Source organism: Ascaphus truei, chromosome 7, assembly GCF_040206685.1.
Source record: "Ascaphus truei isolate aAscTru1 chromosome 7, aAscTru1.hap1, whole genome shotgun sequence".
Classification (NCBI taxonomy): Eukaryota; Metazoa; Chordata; class Amphibia; order Anura; family Ascaphidae; genus Ascaphus; species Ascaphus truei.
The window spans coordinates 25,714,512-25,730,483 of NC_134489.1; the positions used below are offsets into that span (position 1 = coordinate 25,714,512).

A 15,972-nucleotide genomic window follows, 5' to 3' on the forward strand; every position below is an offset into this window, starting at 1 on the left:
TAGGTAAGCACGAGGAGTGCGTTTTTTTGGGTCCCTTTTTGTGGAGTATTCGGAGTGAAGAGGCGGGCCGGTGCTCCTCTCCTTGGTTGAGGCCAGGGAGGAAAACAGATAAGATTGAATGGATGGTTGAATGAAGGTGGTTAGGGGAAGGGGCGAAAGAGAAGAAAAGCGGAAGTGTAAGTGAGGCATGTTAAGTGAATAAAGGGATGGAGTGAAAGTTATGCTTTAAAGTGTTATTGTAGTTTGTGTTATGTGATGGGTTTTTGTAATGTAAGGGTGGTTTTTTGTTTTTCGAAAAGTTAACATTGTAAAATTTTCTTATGTGTTGAAATAAAAACCTTTAAAACAAAAAAAAAAAAAATCTGTTCTTATCAGTTTAATATCTGATACGTCCCCTATCTGGGGACCATATATTAAATGGATTTTTAGAACAGGGAGATGGAAGAAGAGCTTGCTCTGTCCACTCCACGCATTGACCTGGTATTGCAGTACCTCCAGGACCGGTGCACTTCCCTTTGGGGATATTTGGCTTGTATCAAAAAATAGAAACAAATGACTGTCTGACAGAAAAAAAACAAACATGCATTTTTGGCTCTTTCTTTTGCAAAGAAAGAAGAAGATGAAATGACGACAAAATAAAGCCTCCTTCTTTTTGCTGTGTCTTGTTTGCTCTTTTGCGTGGCTTCTTACTTTCTTTTCTTTTCAGCTCCTCCTCGCATGGAGCAGGAGTGCCGCCTGCTGCCTAGCCTAATTCAGTCCGAACGAGCAGATGCCTAAGAAACTCCTGTTGAAGCTGTATCCAAATAGCCTGCATAGCAAACACTGCAGCAGCAAGCAGCAAGCAGCAAGCAGCAAATGCCTTGACTTGCTGGCTTCTTGTCACAATGGCTGGCTGGCTGAAATGACCTGAACTGAAAAGCCCAGCCACTGGCTGCTTGCATGCTTGCTGCCTGAGTTTCATGGCAGCCCGGACGAGTCGGCTAGCAGAGAAAAAGTGGGCGGTTCCTATGCAAATAAGCAGACGAAGCCTGGTGCCGGAAAAAGAACTGGAAGCATGTGCCTTTTTGGCTGTTTGCTGGCCATGCGGGCCCCCCAGCAGTGTGTGCGGCTGCTTTTCTTTACTCCATAGAAAGTCTTTGGCTTTTGCATCCGTCGTCGTCGTCGCCGCCGCTGCTGCATAGACTCCCCGGGGCTGTGTCGGGAGGAGCGGAGGGACTGGAGGCAGGCCTGCTGGGGGAGGAGGCGAGCGGGCAGCCAGCGGCTCCCTCTGCCCTTCTCCCTAAAGCGTAGCGCCCCTGGCCGTCGGGCGGCGCTCAGGCGGGGGCCCATTTCTGGTTATCGCTTCTCGGCCTTTTGGCTAAGATCAAGTGTAGTATCTGTTCTTATCAGTTTAATATCTGATACGTCCCCTATCTGGGGACCATATATTAAATGGATTTTTAGAACAGGGAGATGGAAGAAGAGCTTGCTCTGTCCACTCCACGCATTGACCTGGTATTGCAGTACCTCCAGGACCGGTGCACTTCCCTTTGGGGATATTTGGCTTGTATCAAAAAATAGAAACAAATGACTGTCTGACAGAAAAAAAACAAACATGCATTTTTGGCTCTTTCTTTTGCAAAGAAAGAAGAAGATGAAATGACGACAAAATAAAGCCTCCTTCTTTTTGCTGTGTCTTGTTTGCTCTTTTGCGTGGCTTCTTACTTTCTTTTCTTTTCAGCTCCTCCTCGCATGGAGCAGGAGTGCCGCCTGCTGCCTAGCCTAATTCAGTCCGAACGAGCAGATGCCTAAGAAACTCCTGTTGAAGCTGTATCCAAATAGCCTGCATAGCAAACACTGCAGCAGCAAGCAGCAAGCAGCAAGCAGCAAATGCCTTGACTTGCTGGCTTCTTGTCACAATGGCTGGCTGGCTGAAATGACCTGAACTGAAAAGCCCAGCCACTGGCTGCTTGCATGCTTGCTGCCTGAGTTTCATGGCAGCCCGGACGAGTCGGCTAGCAGAGAAAAAGTGGGCGGTTCCTATGCAAATAAGCAGACGAAGCCTGGTGCCGGAAAAAGAACTGGAAGCATGTGCCTTTTTGGCTGTTTGCTGGCCATGCGGGCCCCCCAGCAGTGTGTGCGGCTGCTTTTCTTTACTCCATAGAAAGTCTTTGGCTTTTGCATCCGTCGTCGTCGTCGCCGCCGCTGCTGCATAGACTCCCCGGGGCTGTGTCGGGAGGAGCGGAGGGACTGGAGGCAGGCCTGCTGGGGGAGGAGGCGAGCGGGCAGCCAGCGGCTCCCTCTGCCCTTCTCCCTAAAGCGTAGCGCCCCTGGCCGTCGGGCGGCGCTCAGGCGGGGGCCCATTTCTGGTTATCGCTTCTCGGCCTTTTGGCTAAGATCAAGTGTAGTATCTGTTCTTATCAGTTTAATATCTGATACGTCCCCTATCTGGGGACCATATATTAAATGGATTTTTAGAACAGGGAGATGGAAGAAGAGCTTGCTCTGTCCACTCCACGCATTGACCTGGTATTGCAGTACCTCCAGGACCGGTGCACTTCCCTTTGGGGATATTTGGCTTGTATCAAAAAATAGAAACAAATGACTGTCTGACAGAAAAAAAACAAACATGCATTTTTGGCTCTTTCTTTTGCAAAGAAAGAAGAAGATGAAATGACGACAAAATAAAGCCTCCTTCTTTTTGCTGTGTCTTGTTTGCTCTTTTGCGTGGCTTCTTACTTTCTTTTCTTTTCAGCTCCTCCTCGCATGGAGCAGGAGTGCCGCCTGCTGCCTAGCCTAATTCAGTCCGAACGAGCAGATGCCTAAGAAACTCCTGTTGAAGCTGTATCCAAATAGCCTGCATAGCAAACACTGCAGCAGCAAGCAGCAAGCAGCAAGCAGCAAATGCCTTGACTTGCTGGCTTCTTGTCACAATGGCTGGCTGGCTGAAATGACCTGAACTGAAAAGCCCAGCCACTGGCTGCTTGCATGCTTGCTGCCTGAGTTTCATGGCAGCCCGGACGAGTCGGCTAGCAGAGAAAAAGTGGGCGGTTCCTATGCAAATAAGCAGACGAAGCCTGGTGCCGGAAAAAGAACTGGAAGCATGTGCCTTTTTGGCTGTTTGCTGGCCATGCGGGCCCCCCAGCAGTGTGTGCGGCTGCTTTTCTTTACTCCATAGAAAGTCTTTGGCTTTTGCATCCGTCGTCGTCGTCGCCGCCGCTGCTGCATAGACTCCCCGGGGCTGTGTCGGGAGGAGCGGAGGGACTGGAGGCAGGCCTGCTGGGGGAGGAGGCGAGCGGGCAGCCAGCGGCTCCCTCTGCCCTTCTCCCTAAAGCGTAGCGCCCCTGGCCGTCGGGCGGCGCTCAGGCGGGGGCCCATTTCTGGTTATCGCTTCTCGGCCTTTTGGCTAAGATCAAGTGTAGTATCTGTTCTTATCAGTTTAATATCTGATACGTCCCCTATCTGGGGACCATATATTAAATGGATTTTTAGAACAGGGAGATGGAAGAAGAGCTTGCTCTGTCCACTCCACGCATTGACCTGGTATTGCAGTACCTCCAGGACCGGTGCACTTCCCTTTGGGGATATTTGGCTTGTATCAAAAAATAGAAACAAATGACTGTCTGACAGAAAAAAAACAAACATGCATTTTTGGCTCTTTCTTTTGCAAAGAAAGAAGAAGATGAAATGACGACAAAATAAAGCCTCCTTCTTTTTGCTGTGTCTTGTTTGCTCTTTTGCGTGGCTTCTTACTTTCTTTTCTTTTCAGCTCCTCCTCGCATGGAGCAGGAGTGCCGCCTGCTGCCTAGCCTAATTCAGTCCGAACGAGCAGATGCCTAAGAAACTCCTGTTGAAGCTGTATCCAAATAGCCTGCATAGCAAACACTGCAGCAGCAAGCAGCAAGCAGCAAGCAGCAAATGCCTTGACTTGCTGGCTTCTTGTCACAATGGCTGGCTGGCTGAAATGACCTGAACTGAAAAGCCCAGCCACTGGCTGCTTGCATGCTTGCTGCCTGAGTTTCATGGCAGCCCGGACGAGTCGGCTAGCAGAGAAAAAGTGGGCGGTTCCTATGCAAATAAGCAGACGAAGCCTGGTGCCGGAAAAAGAACTGGAAGCATGTGCCTTTTTGGCTGTTTGCTGGCCATGCGGGCCCCCCAGCAGTGTGTGCGGCTGCTTTTCTTTACTCCATAGAAAGTCTTTGGCTTTTGCATCCGTCGTCGTCGTCGCCGCCGCTGCTGCATAGACTCCCCGGGGCTGTGTCGGGAGGAGCGGAGGGACTGGAGGCAGGCCTGCTGGGGGAGGAGGCGAGCGGGCAGCCAGCGGCTCCCTCTGCCCTTCTCCCTAAAGCGTAGCGCCCCTGGCCGTCGGGCGGCGCTCAGGCGGGGGCCCATTTCTGGTTATCGCTTCTCGGCCTTTTGGCTAAGATCAAGTGTAGTATCTGTTCTTATCAGTTTAATATCTGATACGTCCCCTATCTGGGGACCATATATTAAATGGATTTTTAGAACAGGGAGATGGAAGAAGAGCTTGCTCTGTCCACTCCACGCATTGACCTGGTATTGCAGTACCTCCAGGACCGGTGCACTTCCCTTTGGGGATATTTGGCTTGTATCAAAAAATAGAAACAAATGACTGTCTGACAGAAAAAAAACAAACATGCATTTTTGGCTCTTTCTTTTGCAAAGAAAGAAGAAGATGAAATGACGACAAAATAAAGCCTCCTTCTTTTTGCTGTGTCTTGTTTGCTCTTTTGCGTGGCTTCTTACTTTCTTTTCTTTTCAGCTCCTCCTCGCATGGAGCAGGAGTGCCGCCTGCTGCCTAGCCTAATTCAGTCCGAACGAGCAGATGCCTAAGAAACTCCTGTTGAAGCTGTATCCAAATAGCCTGCATAGCAAACACTGCAGCAGCAAGCAGCAAGCAGCAAGCAGCAAATGCCTTGACTTGCTGGCTTCTTGTCACAATGGCTGGCTGGCTGAAATGACCTGAACTGAAAAGCCCAGCCACTGGCTGCTTGCATGCTTGCTGCCTGAGTTTCATGGCAGCCCGGACGAGTCGGCTAGCAGAGAAAAAGTGGGCGGTTCCTATGCAAATAAGCAGACGAAGCCTGGTGCCGGAAAAAGAACTGGAAGCATGTGCCTTTTTGGCTGTTTGCTGGCCATGCGGGCCCCCCAGCAGTGTGTGCGGCTGCTTTTCTTTACTCCATAGAAAGTCTTTGGCTTTTGCATCCGTCGTCGTCGTCGCCGCCGCTGCTGCATAGACTCCCCGGGGCTGTGTCGGGAGGAGCGGAGGGACTGGAGGCAGGCCTGCTGGGGGAGGAGGCGAGCGGGCAGCCAGCGGCTCCCTCTGCCCTTCTCCCTAAAGCGTAGCGCCCCTGGCCGTCGGGCGGCGCTCAGGCGGGGGCCCATTTCTGGTTATCGCTTCTCGGCCTTTTGGCTAAGATCAAGTGTAGTATCTGTTCTTATCAGTTTAATATCTGATACGTCCCCTATCTGGGGACCATATATTAAATGGATTTTTAGAACAGGGAGATGGAAGAAGAGCTTGCTCTGTCCACTCCACGCATTGACCTGGTATTGCAGTACCTCCAGGACCGGTGCACTTCCCTTTGGGGATATTTGGCTTGTATCAAAAAATAGAAACAAATGACTGTCTGACAGAAAAAAAACAAACATGCATTTTTGGCTCTTTCTTTTGCAAAGAAAGAAGAAGATGAAATGACGACAAAATAAAGCCTCCTTCTTTTTGCTGTGTCTTGTTTGCTCTTTTGCGTGGCTTCTTACTTTCTTTTCTTTTCAGCTCCTCCTCGCATGGAGCAGGAGTGCCGCCTGCTGCCTAGCCTAATTCAGTCCGAACGAGCAGATGCCTAAGAAACTCCTGTTGAAGCTGTATCCAAATAGCCTGCATAGCAAACACTGCAGCAGCAAGCAGCAAGCAGCAAGCAGCAAATGCCTTGACTTGCTGGCTTCTTGTCACAATGGCTGGCTGGCTGAAATGACCTGAACTGAAAAGCCCAGCCACTGGCTGCTTGCATGCTTGCTGCCTGAGTTTCATGGCAGCCCGGACGAGTCGGCTAGCAGAGAAAAAGTGGGCGGTTCCTATGCAAATAAGCAGACGAAGCCTGGTGCCGGAAAAAGAACTGGAAGCATGTGCCTTTTTGGCTGTTTGCTGGCCATGCGGGCCCCCCAGCAGTGTGTGCGGCTGCTTTTCTTTACTCCATAGAAAGTCTTTGGCTTTTGCATCCGTCGTCGTCGTCGCCGCCGCTGCTGCATAGACTCCCCGGGGCTGTGTCGGGAGGAGCGGAGGGACTGGAGGCAGGCCTGCTGGGGGAGGAGGCGAGCGGGCAGCCAGCGGCTCCCTCTGCCCTTCTCCCTAAAGCGTAGCGCCCCTGGCCGTCGGGCGGCGCTCAGGCGGGGGCCCATTTCTGGTTATCGCTTCTCGGCCTTTTGGCTCAGATCAAGTGTCTGGGTCAGGAGGTCCAACGGGAAGGCGATGGTCCGGCACCTTGGCCCTGTGGCATCGCTCGAAAGAGCTTAAGCCACTTGCTGCTTTTGGGGTGCCGCACCAGGACCTTATTGGAAGACGATGGCGTCAGGGCCTAATATGAGGAACACAGTCCGGCTCCTTGTCGAGGAGGCCTGCAGAGACCGTATTGGATTGGACTATATCGTGGAAGGAGTGCTGAGAGAATTGATCGCCTGGGACATCACCAACGTCTTTTGCCTGCAAGACTTTCCGAAGCAAGGGACGTACGACTTTACTTTCTGGAGAGAGGAAGAGTGCTGGGATTTCTTTGAGAAATGCAAAGAGAAAGCAAGTATGCCGTTAATGGATGGGATTACAATCATTCCCAGCTTCATGTTAGAAGAGAGGCCGTTAATAGTACATATGTACAACGCCTTTGCACGGACAGAAGATATAACGGCCTTTTTGAAGAGGTATTGTACGACGGTGAGGGGTGGAGTTTGCTTAAAAAACCCCTTTGGAATCTTCAATGGAAAACGTCGTTTTTGGGTGCGGTTTAGGCCTGATCCGGCACGAGCAGGAGGCGTGATGCACCCCCCGGCAAATTTCAGCATCGGAGGAGACCGGGGCTTCCTGAATTATCCGGGACAACCCCTTTTTTGTAGACATTGTTTTTGTTACGGACATACAAGAGAGACTTGTGAGAAGAAAGGGGTGGTATGCCGCAATTGTAATGAGGAGGGACACACGGCAGCAAACTGCAAAGTTGCCAAAAAATGCGACTTATGTGGAGAGAGGGGGCATCTCTCTCGTAAATGCCCTCAAAGGACATATGCTCAGACAGCAAGGGCAGAGGAGTCAGAATCTGCAGGAACTATAGAATTGGGGTTAATCGATGGACAAAGGGGGGAGGGTATAGTGCAACAACAAAGAAAAGAGGGGACAGAGGTGGAAGAGACCCCTGAATTTATGCAGACAGATTTACCCCTTCAAAGTCAGGAGGTTCAGAGTCCGATGGAATGCAAAAAAGGGGGGAGGGAGGAGGGAGAACAAAGTCACAACTGGGCAGAGAAAGTAGAAATACAAGAGGCTTTGGAAGTTGTGAGTCCCATGGAAAGCTTACAAGTGGACCTGGGGGATTTGGAAACTATTGAAATGAAGAGAGGGGAAAAAGGTTCATTATGTGAAGGGGAGGGTGGGATGGTTTTAAAAGAAAAAAGGGAAAAAGGAGTAATGGAAACGTTGGTGTTAACCCTTGGGGAACCGGAGTTAAAAGTACCAGGGGTAGCAGAGCTAAGTACTAGTGAGAGTGATTGGGTAGGATTATCCTCCTCGGAAAGTGAAAGTGGGAAAAAAAGTGCAGTAGATGTGAGTAATAAGGTAGAGAAAAGAGAGATAACAGCTATTCCCAAAAGAAAAGTGGTAGGGACAAGTAGGAGTGAGAGTGAAGGAGGGGAGGGAGAAGCAATGTTGGAGGAGGAAGCTAGAAAGAAGAGCGTAGAGGAGGGGATGGGAAAGAGTCAGGAAATTCAGGAAGAGGCAATGGAGCTGTCTGCGGCAGAAAAAAGAGCACTAAAACGCAGACCAGAGCAGGGAGGAGTAGTAGAACAAAAGAAGGAGAAGGTAGCATATAGAAAACTGAAAATAGTAGAAAGTGAGAGTGATAGCTCATCCTCTCAAAAAAGTTGGGAAGGTGATCCAAAGCAAAAAGGGAAGGAAAGCAATTTGCAAAGACAAGCAAGTGGAACAAGCGGAAGCGAGAGTAAGGAGAAGGGCAATGCACTTAGTACAAGGGTGCAGGGGACCATGCCAAGAGGAGAGACGCAAAGGGAAAAAGCCTTAGGGGAGAAATTGGAGGAGGTTGAGAAGAAGGTGGGAAACAAAACCTTTTGGTTATACGTGGTCCGAGCAGAACTGAGGGGACAAACTACAGAGAAGCAGATAGACTGGTTACAAAATGAAGTAATTATTAAAAGAGCACAGTCTTCAAGTAAGGATTTTGGGGGTTACCTAGAAGCGTTTCACAAGAAATACCCAGACAATTATGTAAGATCAAGTTATACGTATGGGGGTTATAAATAGAGGAGAGGAATCTATAAAGGGAGTGATGTAGAAACATATGAGTTATGCAAAGGAGTAAACTTATTATTTGTTTGTTAGAAAAATTCCTTTTTTGTTCTGTAAAATTATTTGTTTTTTGAATGAGATGACTGTATTATGTGCTAATCAACAATGATTTCTCTGATATTTCTGTAACAATTTTACTTTTGTCGCAAATAAAAATTACTATGGAAAACAAAATCTGTTCTTATCAGTTTAATATCTGATACGTCCCCTATCTGGGGACCATATATTAAATGGATTTTTAGAACAGGGAGATGGAAGAAGAGCTTGCTCTGTCCACTCCACGCATTGACCTGGTATTGCAGTACCTCCAGGACCGGTGCACTTCCCTTTGGGGATATTTGGCTTGTATCAAAAAATAGAAACAAATGACTGTCTGACAGAAAAAAAACAAACATGCATTTTTGGCTCTTTCTTTTGCAAAGAAAGAAGAAGATGAAATGACGACAAAATAAAGCCTCCTTCTTTTTGCTGTGTCTTGTTTGCTCTTTTGCGTGGCTTCTTACTTTCTTTTCTTTTCAGCTCCTCCTCGCATGGAGCAGGAGTGCCGCCTGCTGCCTAGCCTAATTCAGTCCGAACGAGCAGATGCCTAAGAAACTCCTGTTGAAGCTGTATCCAAATAGCCTGCATAGCAAACACTGCAGCAGCAAGCAGCAAGCAGCAAGCAGCAAATGCCTTGACTTGCTGGCTTCTTGTCACAATGGCTGGCTGGCTGAAATGACCTGAACTGAAAAGCCCAGCCACTGGCTGCTTGCATGCTTGCTGCCTGAGTTTCATGGCAGCCCGGACGAGTCGGCTAGCAGAGAAAAAGTGGGCGGTTCCTATGCAAATAAGCAGACGAAGCCTGGTGCCGGAAAAAGAACTGGAAGCATGTGCCTTTTTGGCTGTTTGCTGGCCATGCGGGCCCCCCAGCAGTGTGTGCGGCTGCTTTTCTTTACTCCATAGAAAGTCTTTGGCTTTTGCATCCGTCGTCGTCGTCGCCGCCGCTGCTGCATAGACTCCCCGGGGCTGTGTCGGGAGGAGCGGAGGGACTGGAGGCAGGCCTGCTGGGGGAGGAGGCGAGCGGGCAGCCAGCGGCTCCCTCTGCCCTTCTCCCTAAAGCGTAGCGCCCCTGGCCGTCGGGCGGCGCTCAGGCGGGGGCCCATTTCTGGTTATCGCTTCTCGGCCTTTTGGCTCAGATCAAGTGTCTGGGCTGAGAGGTTGCGCTGAGTCTGTGACTCCTTGGCCTTGGGTCATCGCTTCCTGGGGAGCTTAAGACCCATGCTGCTATGAGGGAGTCACGCTAACTCGAGCACGGGAGGCGATCAGGAGAGAGAGAAGGAGAGGGGCCGGCGCCTTGGCCTTGAGGGATCGTTCCCCAGGAACTAAACCCTCATGCTGCTTTAGGGGCGCCGCACCTAATCCTGGACGGCCGGTTTTGACGGATTGACGGAAGATGAGGAAGATGGAGAGTGAGACCTGCATAAAGAATACCATCAGGTTTCTGGTGGCAGAGTCGGAGAGATGGCGTGTGAGACTCAGCGTCATCGTGGAGGATGTCTTGAGGGCGATGCTGGAGGTGAACATCGTGGAGGTCGTCTGCCTGCAGGCGTTCCAGCGCCAGGGCTATTACGACGTATCATTTATTGAAGAAGAGGAATGTGCAAGAGCTTACGTGAGATGTAAGGAGAGAGTAAGCGACTTGAAGAGGATGGGTATCCGAGCTGTACCGAGCTTTTTGCTAGGAGAATGCACCATGATGGTACATGTTTTCAATGCTTTTGTGAAGGAAGAAGAAATTGAGACTTTTTTGAGAAGTTTTTGTTATGTGGTGGGTGGTGGTGTGAAAAGGAAAAACTCATACGGAATATTCAATGGAGAGAGATCGTATAGAGTACGTTTCAGACTAAATGAGGGGAGTACAGGGGGCGTGATGCACCCCCCTGCCAGTTTTTGTTTCGGGACTAACAAGGGCTTCCTGAGGTATCCAGGGCAGCCTTTGGGAGTGATATGCCGCAATTGTGCGAGGGAAGGACATATTGTAGCAGAATGTAGAGTGCCGAAGAGATGTTTTATTTGTGGAATTACTGGACATTTGGCGCATCAGTGCCAGGAAAGAACCTGTGTGCAAAGGACAAAAAAGACTGAGTTAAATCCGAGGAGTCAGACAAAGAAAGATTTGGATTTGGGGGGTGGGGATGTTTTGGAGGAGGAACAGTGTCAGCAAAGGGAGAAGAAGGGGGATAGGGGAAGACAGTTTAGTGATGTAGACGAAGAAGATAAAGGAAAGGGGGACAGTATGGATGAAGGGAAGGGTGACAGTATGGGGGAGGAGGAAATTAGTGTGCAGAAGGTAGAAAGTGAGTCTGAGAGTAGTGGACAGGATAGTGGGGAGGAGAAGGAGGATAGTAGTAATGAGTATAGGGCAGAGGAAGAGGAAGAGAGTGTGTTGGAGGAGGAGGAGGAGGAGGAAGAAAGTGTGTCTGGGGAGGAAATGGAAGGTAGTGACGAAGGGAATGGGGAGGAAAAGTTAGAGTTCTGGGAGCAAAATGATTGGAGAAGCAAGTTAGACCCATTGGGACCTGTTGTGGAATCAGAAGATACGAGGCCTTTTAAGGAGAAACTGAAAAAAATGATAGAAATGTTTCAAAAGGAAATAGAGGATGCTGAAGCATGGGTTAAGGCTCATCAGGGGATAGGAAGAGGAGAAGATAAAGTAAGAGAAGTTCTAGGTGATTTATTTCTAGCTTGGCGTGCAAAATCTAAGAGGAAGGATAGAGAGGTTTAAAGGGAAAAGATGGGGTTTTGTTTAAAATAATGGAAGGGAAAATTGCATATATGGAATGAAACGGTTGTTATGGAATTTGAAGTTTTTTTGGATTAGTGGGGTATGGAAAAGTAGAGAAAAATGGGAATGTGTTGTGAAGTAACAAAATGTAATAGTGTTATTTGTTTGTTTGGAAATTATGAAAAATGTAATATATATGGGATGGTTTGGAAAAACTAAAGAGGAGGAATGTGGGAAATTTTAGTAATGTTAAGAAATAAGCAGAGAAAATAAGCAAAAGTAAAGAAAGGAGGTTTAATAAAGAAGTAGAGGTATGATATTATGTAAAGAAATTAAGAAGAAAAAGGAAAAGAAAATGTAATGAAAGAATATAAAAATAATATGTGATGGAAAAGTAGAAGGAAAGTGGGATGAGTAGAATGTATTTCTTGGGAAAGTAAGGGTAAAAATAGAAATATAAATGAAATAGAAAGGATGTAATGGGTTCGGTAAATATATGGGAGAAGTTTTTGGAAATTAGAATGTATTTTGAATTTTCATGTATGAAGTAATTGAGAATTTCTTTTGGAAAGTTATGAAAGAAATAATTTTTATTATATAATTTTTGTTCAAAAAGAAAATGTAAAACAAAAATGTCAAATTGTATATTTTTCAAATATGCAAATAAAAAAAAAAAAAAAAAAATCTGTTCTTATCAGTTTAATATCTGATACGTCCCCTATCTGGGGACCATATATTAAATGGATTTTTAGAACAGGGAGATGGAAGAAGAGCTTGCTCTGTCCACTCCACGCATTGACCTGGTATTGCAGTACCTCCAGGACCGGTGCACTTCCCTTTGGGGATATTTGGCTTGTATCAAAAAATAGAAACAAATGACTGTCTGACAGAAAAAAAACAAACATGCATTTTTGGCTCTTTCTTTTGCAAAGAAAGAAGAAGATGAAATGACGACAAAATAAAGCCTCCTTCTTTTTGCTGTGTCTTGTTTGCTCTTTTGCGTGGCTTCTTACTTTCTTTTCTTTTCAGCTCCTCCTCGCATGGAGCAGGAGTGCCGCCTGCTGCCTAGCCTAATTCAGTCCGAACGAGCAGATGCCTAAGAAACTCCTGTTGAAGCTGTATCCAAATAGCCTGCATAGCAAACACTGCAGCAGCAAGCAGCAAGCAGCAAGCAGCAAATGCCTTGACTTGCTGGCTTCTTGTCACAATGGCTGGCTGGCTGAAATGACCTGAACTGAAAAGCCCAGCCACTGGCTGCTTGCATGCTTGCTGCCTGAGTTTCATGGCAGCCCGGACGAGTCGGCTAGCAGAGAAAAAGTGGGCGGTTCCTATGCAAATAAGCAGACGAAGCCTGGTGCCGGAAAAAGAACTGGAAGCATGTGCCTTTTTGGCTGTTTGCTGGCCATGCGGGCCCCCCAGCAGTGTGTGCGGCTGCTTTTCTTTACTCCATAGAAAGTCTTTGGCTTTTGCATCCGTCGTCGTCGTCGCCGCCGCTGCTGCATAGACTCCCCGGGGCTGTGTCGGGAGGAGCGGAGGGACTGGAGGCAGGCCTGCTGGGGGAGGAGGCGAGCGGGCAGCCAGCGGCTCCCTCTGCCCTTCTCCCTAAAGCGTAGCGCCCCTGGCCGTCGGGCGGCGCTCAGGCGGGGGCCCATTTCTGGTTATCGCTTCTCGGCCTTTTGGCTAAGATCAAGTGTAGTATCTGTTCTTATCAGTTTAATATCTGATACGTCCCCTATCTGGGGACCATATATTAAATGGATTTTTAGAACAGGGAGATGGAAGAAGAGCTTGCTCTGTCCACTCCACGCATTGACCTGGTATTGCAGTACCTCCAGGACCGGTGCACTTCCCTTTGGGGATATTTGGCTTGTATCAAAAAATAGAAACAAATGACTGTCTGACAGAAAAAAAACAAACATGCATTTTTGGCTCTTTCTTTTGCAAAGAAAGAAGAAGATGAAATGACGACAAAATAAAGCCTCCTTCTTTTTGCTGTGTCTTGTTTGCTCTTTTGCGTGGCTTCTTACTTTCTTTTCTTTTCAGCTCCTCCTCGCATGGAGCAGGAGTGCCGCCTGCTGCCTAGCCTAATTCAGTCCGAACGAGCAGATGCCTAAGAAACTCCTGTTGAAGCTGTATCCAAATAGCCTGCATAGCAAACACTGCAGCAGCAAGCAGCAAGCAGCAAGCAGCAAATGCCTTGACTTGCTGGCTTCTTGTCACAATGGCTGGCTGGCTGAAATGACCTGAACTGAAAAGCCCAGCCACTGGCTGCTTGCATGCTTGCTGCCTGAGTTTCATGGCAGCCCGGACGAGTCGGCTAGCAGAGAAAAAGTGGGCGGTTCCTATGCAAATAAGCAGACGAAGCCTGGTGCCGGAAAAAGAACTGGAAGCATGTGCCTTTTTGGCTGTTTGCTGGCCATGCGGGCCCCCCAGCAGTGTGTGCGGCTGCTTTTCTTTACTCCATAGAAAGTCTTTGGCTTTTGCATCCGTCGTCGTCGTCGCCGCCGCTGCTGCATAGACTCCCCGGGGCTGTGTCGGGAGGAGCGGAGGGACTGGAGGCAGGCCTGCTGGGGGAGGAGGCGAGCGGGCAGCCAGCGGCTCCCTCTGCCCTTCTCCCTAAAGCGTAGCGCCCCTGGCCGTCGGGCGGCGCTCAGGCGGGGGCCCATTTCTGGTTATCGCTTCTCGGCCTTTTGGCTCAGATCAAGTGTCTGGGCTGAGAGGTTGCGCTGAGTCTGTGACTCCTTGGCCTTGGGTCATCGCTTCCTGGGGAGCTTAAGACCCATGCTGCTATGAGGGAGTCACGCTAACTCGAGCACGGGAGGCGATCAGGAGAGAGAGAAGGAGAGGGGCCGGCGCCTTGGCCTTGAGGGATCGTTCCCCAGGAACTAAACCCTCATGCTGCTTTAGGGGCGTCGCACCTGATCCTGGACGGCCGGATTGGACAGAGGCGGACAAGCAAGCAAGAGAGTGATGGGCCGGTGCCTTTGCCTGGTGGGATCGCCGTGACTGGCTAAACCCACCTGCTGCTATTAGGGCGCCGCACCAGATCTTGAGTTGGTGTTGGAGAGACGAGGACGAGGATAAAGATGGCGGACTACGCAAACGAGAGGAACTGCATTCGGTTTCAGCTGGATGAGTGCAGACGAAGCAGTGGTGGTGTGGAATACATCGTGGAGGAAATCCTATTTGAGGGGTTGGAAGTGGATCCTGAACGAATCTTTTGCCTGCAGGAGTTTTTGAAGATGGGAATCTTTGACTTGACGCTGAAAGACGAGCGAGAATGCCAAGTGGTATACGACCGATGTGTTGTGGCAGCAGGTTCCCCAAGGATGAGAGGAATCAAAGTGATACCGAGATTTCTACAGCAGGAGAAGGCGGTGATTGTACAGATGTTCAATGTTTATGTCATGAAAGAGGACATTGAGAACTTTTTGGCCCGCTTTTGTGAAACAGTTAGAGGCGGAGCAGAAATCAAGAACAAGTATGGACTGTTTAACGGGAGAAGGAAGTTCTGGGTCCGCTTCAGATTGGACCCAGACGGTGACAGAGGAATGCTACACCCTCCTGCAAGTTTCTGCATTGGCAGGAATAGGGGGGTTTTGAACTTTTCAGGACAGTTTTTTGATGTTCGTTGTTGGAACTGTGGGAAAAAAGGACATATGGCAGCCAAGTGCTGTGAGAGTAAAAGATGTGTCTTTTGTGCAGAGCCGGGACATTTGGCACGCAAGTGCCCCAAGAAAGGGAATACAAAGACACAAAAATCGTGTGGAAACTTTGATGGTGCGAGAAGGGAATACGATGTTGGTGTACAGAGAAGGGTTGATATGGGAAAAGATGGGGAGAATATAGGGTATGTTAATGAGGATGGAAGGGGAAAAGAGGGGGAAAGTGAGGGGGACAGTATGGCAAGTGAGACGGAGTTAGAAAAGCCATGTGCAATACCTGATTCTATAGAGATTGTTTTAGGGGTCAAGCACTGTGAGGTATATTTTGAAGATGTCAGTGTGCAGGAGGTGGAAAGTGAGACTGAGGATGGTGTACAAGATAGTGGAGAGGAGGAGAGAGAGGACAGTGGACAGGAATATAGGGAGGAAGAGAGGGAAGGAGAGAGGAGTCAGCAAAGAATAGAGAAGGATTCTTTAGGTGTGGGTGTAGATAAAGATGAAGGAAAAGGGGACAGTGTGGGGGAGGAAGAAATCAGTGTTCAGGAGGAGGAAAGGGAGTTTGAGAACTGTGGGCAGGATAGTGGGAAGGAGAGGGAGCTGGTTCCAGAGGAAGAGGGTGTTTTGGTGGAGGAGGAGGAGGAGGAGGAAGAGAGGGTGTCTGTGGAGGAGGAAGAGAGTGAAGAAGTGAGTATGTCTGAGGAGGAGGAGGCAAGGGAAAAGGAAGAGAAAAGGGAAAAGGTGGAGAGAATAGAAAAAGTATTCCAGTGGGGAGCAGAGAATGCAGAATCGTGGAGTTATTTTTGTAATGACGAGCAATTAAAGAAAGGCATATTTCGTTTAAGGAGAAAATTAATTGATGCTTATGTAAAGGAATAAATATATGAGGTGAATAGGTATAGACCAGGAGTGGTTTGGAGTGATTAAAAAAATATTTTGACAATCTTTTTGTGTAAAGTAAGTAAAGAGTGTACTGA

The 15,972-nt window shown here is 48.6% G+C and overlaps 8 non-coding genes and 1 pseudogene across 8 annotated transcripts; all 9 read left to right on the forward strand.

Moving 5' to 3' along the window:
- Positions 1 to 334: 334 nt before the first annotated feature.
- Positions 335 to 514, forward strand: LOC142500147 (U2 spliceosomal RNA; annotated as a pseudogene).
- An 823-nt stretch (positions 515 to 1,337) lies between these two features.
- On the forward strand, positions 1,338 to 1,528 carry LOC142500489 (U2 spliceosomal RNA). The gene has a single exon (XR_012803044.1). It is a non-coding gene; the product is annotated as a U2 spliceosomal RNA (small nuclear RNA).
- Positions 1,529 to 2,351: 823 nt separating this feature from the next.
- LOC142500490 (U2 spliceosomal RNA) lies at positions 2,352 to 2,542 on the forward strand. The gene has a single exon (XR_012803045.1). It is a non-coding gene; the product is annotated as a U2 spliceosomal RNA (small nuclear RNA).
- An 823-nt stretch (positions 2,543 to 3,365) lies between these two features.
- On the forward strand, positions 3,366 to 3,556 carry LOC142500491 (U2 spliceosomal RNA). Its single transcript, XR_012803046.1, has one exon. It is a non-coding gene; the product is annotated as a U2 spliceosomal RNA (small nuclear RNA).
- An 823-nt stretch (positions 3,557 to 4,379) lies between these two features.
- LOC142500492 (U2 spliceosomal RNA) lies at positions 4,380 to 4,570 on the forward strand. Its single transcript, XR_012803047.1, has one exon. It is a non-coding gene; the product is annotated as a U2 spliceosomal RNA (small nuclear RNA).
- An 823-nt stretch (positions 4,571 to 5,393) lies between these two features.
- LOC142500493 (U2 spliceosomal RNA) lies at positions 5,394 to 5,584 on the forward strand. The gene has a single exon (XR_012803048.1). It is a non-coding gene; the product is annotated as a U2 spliceosomal RNA (small nuclear RNA).
- Positions 5,585 to 8,702: 3,118 nt separating this feature from the next.
- LOC142500839 (U2 spliceosomal RNA) lies at positions 8,703 to 8,896 on the forward strand. Its single transcript, XR_012803310.1, has one exon. It is a non-coding gene; the product is annotated as a U2 spliceosomal RNA (small nuclear RNA).
- Positions 8,897 to 11,977: 3,081 nt separating this feature from the next.
- Positions 11,978 to 12,170, forward strand: LOC142500110 (U2 spliceosomal RNA). The gene has a single exon (XR_012802811.1). It is a non-coding gene; the product is annotated as a U2 spliceosomal RNA (small nuclear RNA).
- Positions 12,171 to 12,993: 823 nt separating this feature from the next.
- LOC142500494 (U2 spliceosomal RNA) lies at positions 12,994 to 13,184 on the forward strand. Its single transcript, XR_012803049.1, has one exon. It is a non-coding gene; the product is annotated as a U2 spliceosomal RNA (small nuclear RNA).
- Positions 13,185 to 15,972: the final 2,788 nt, after the last annotated feature.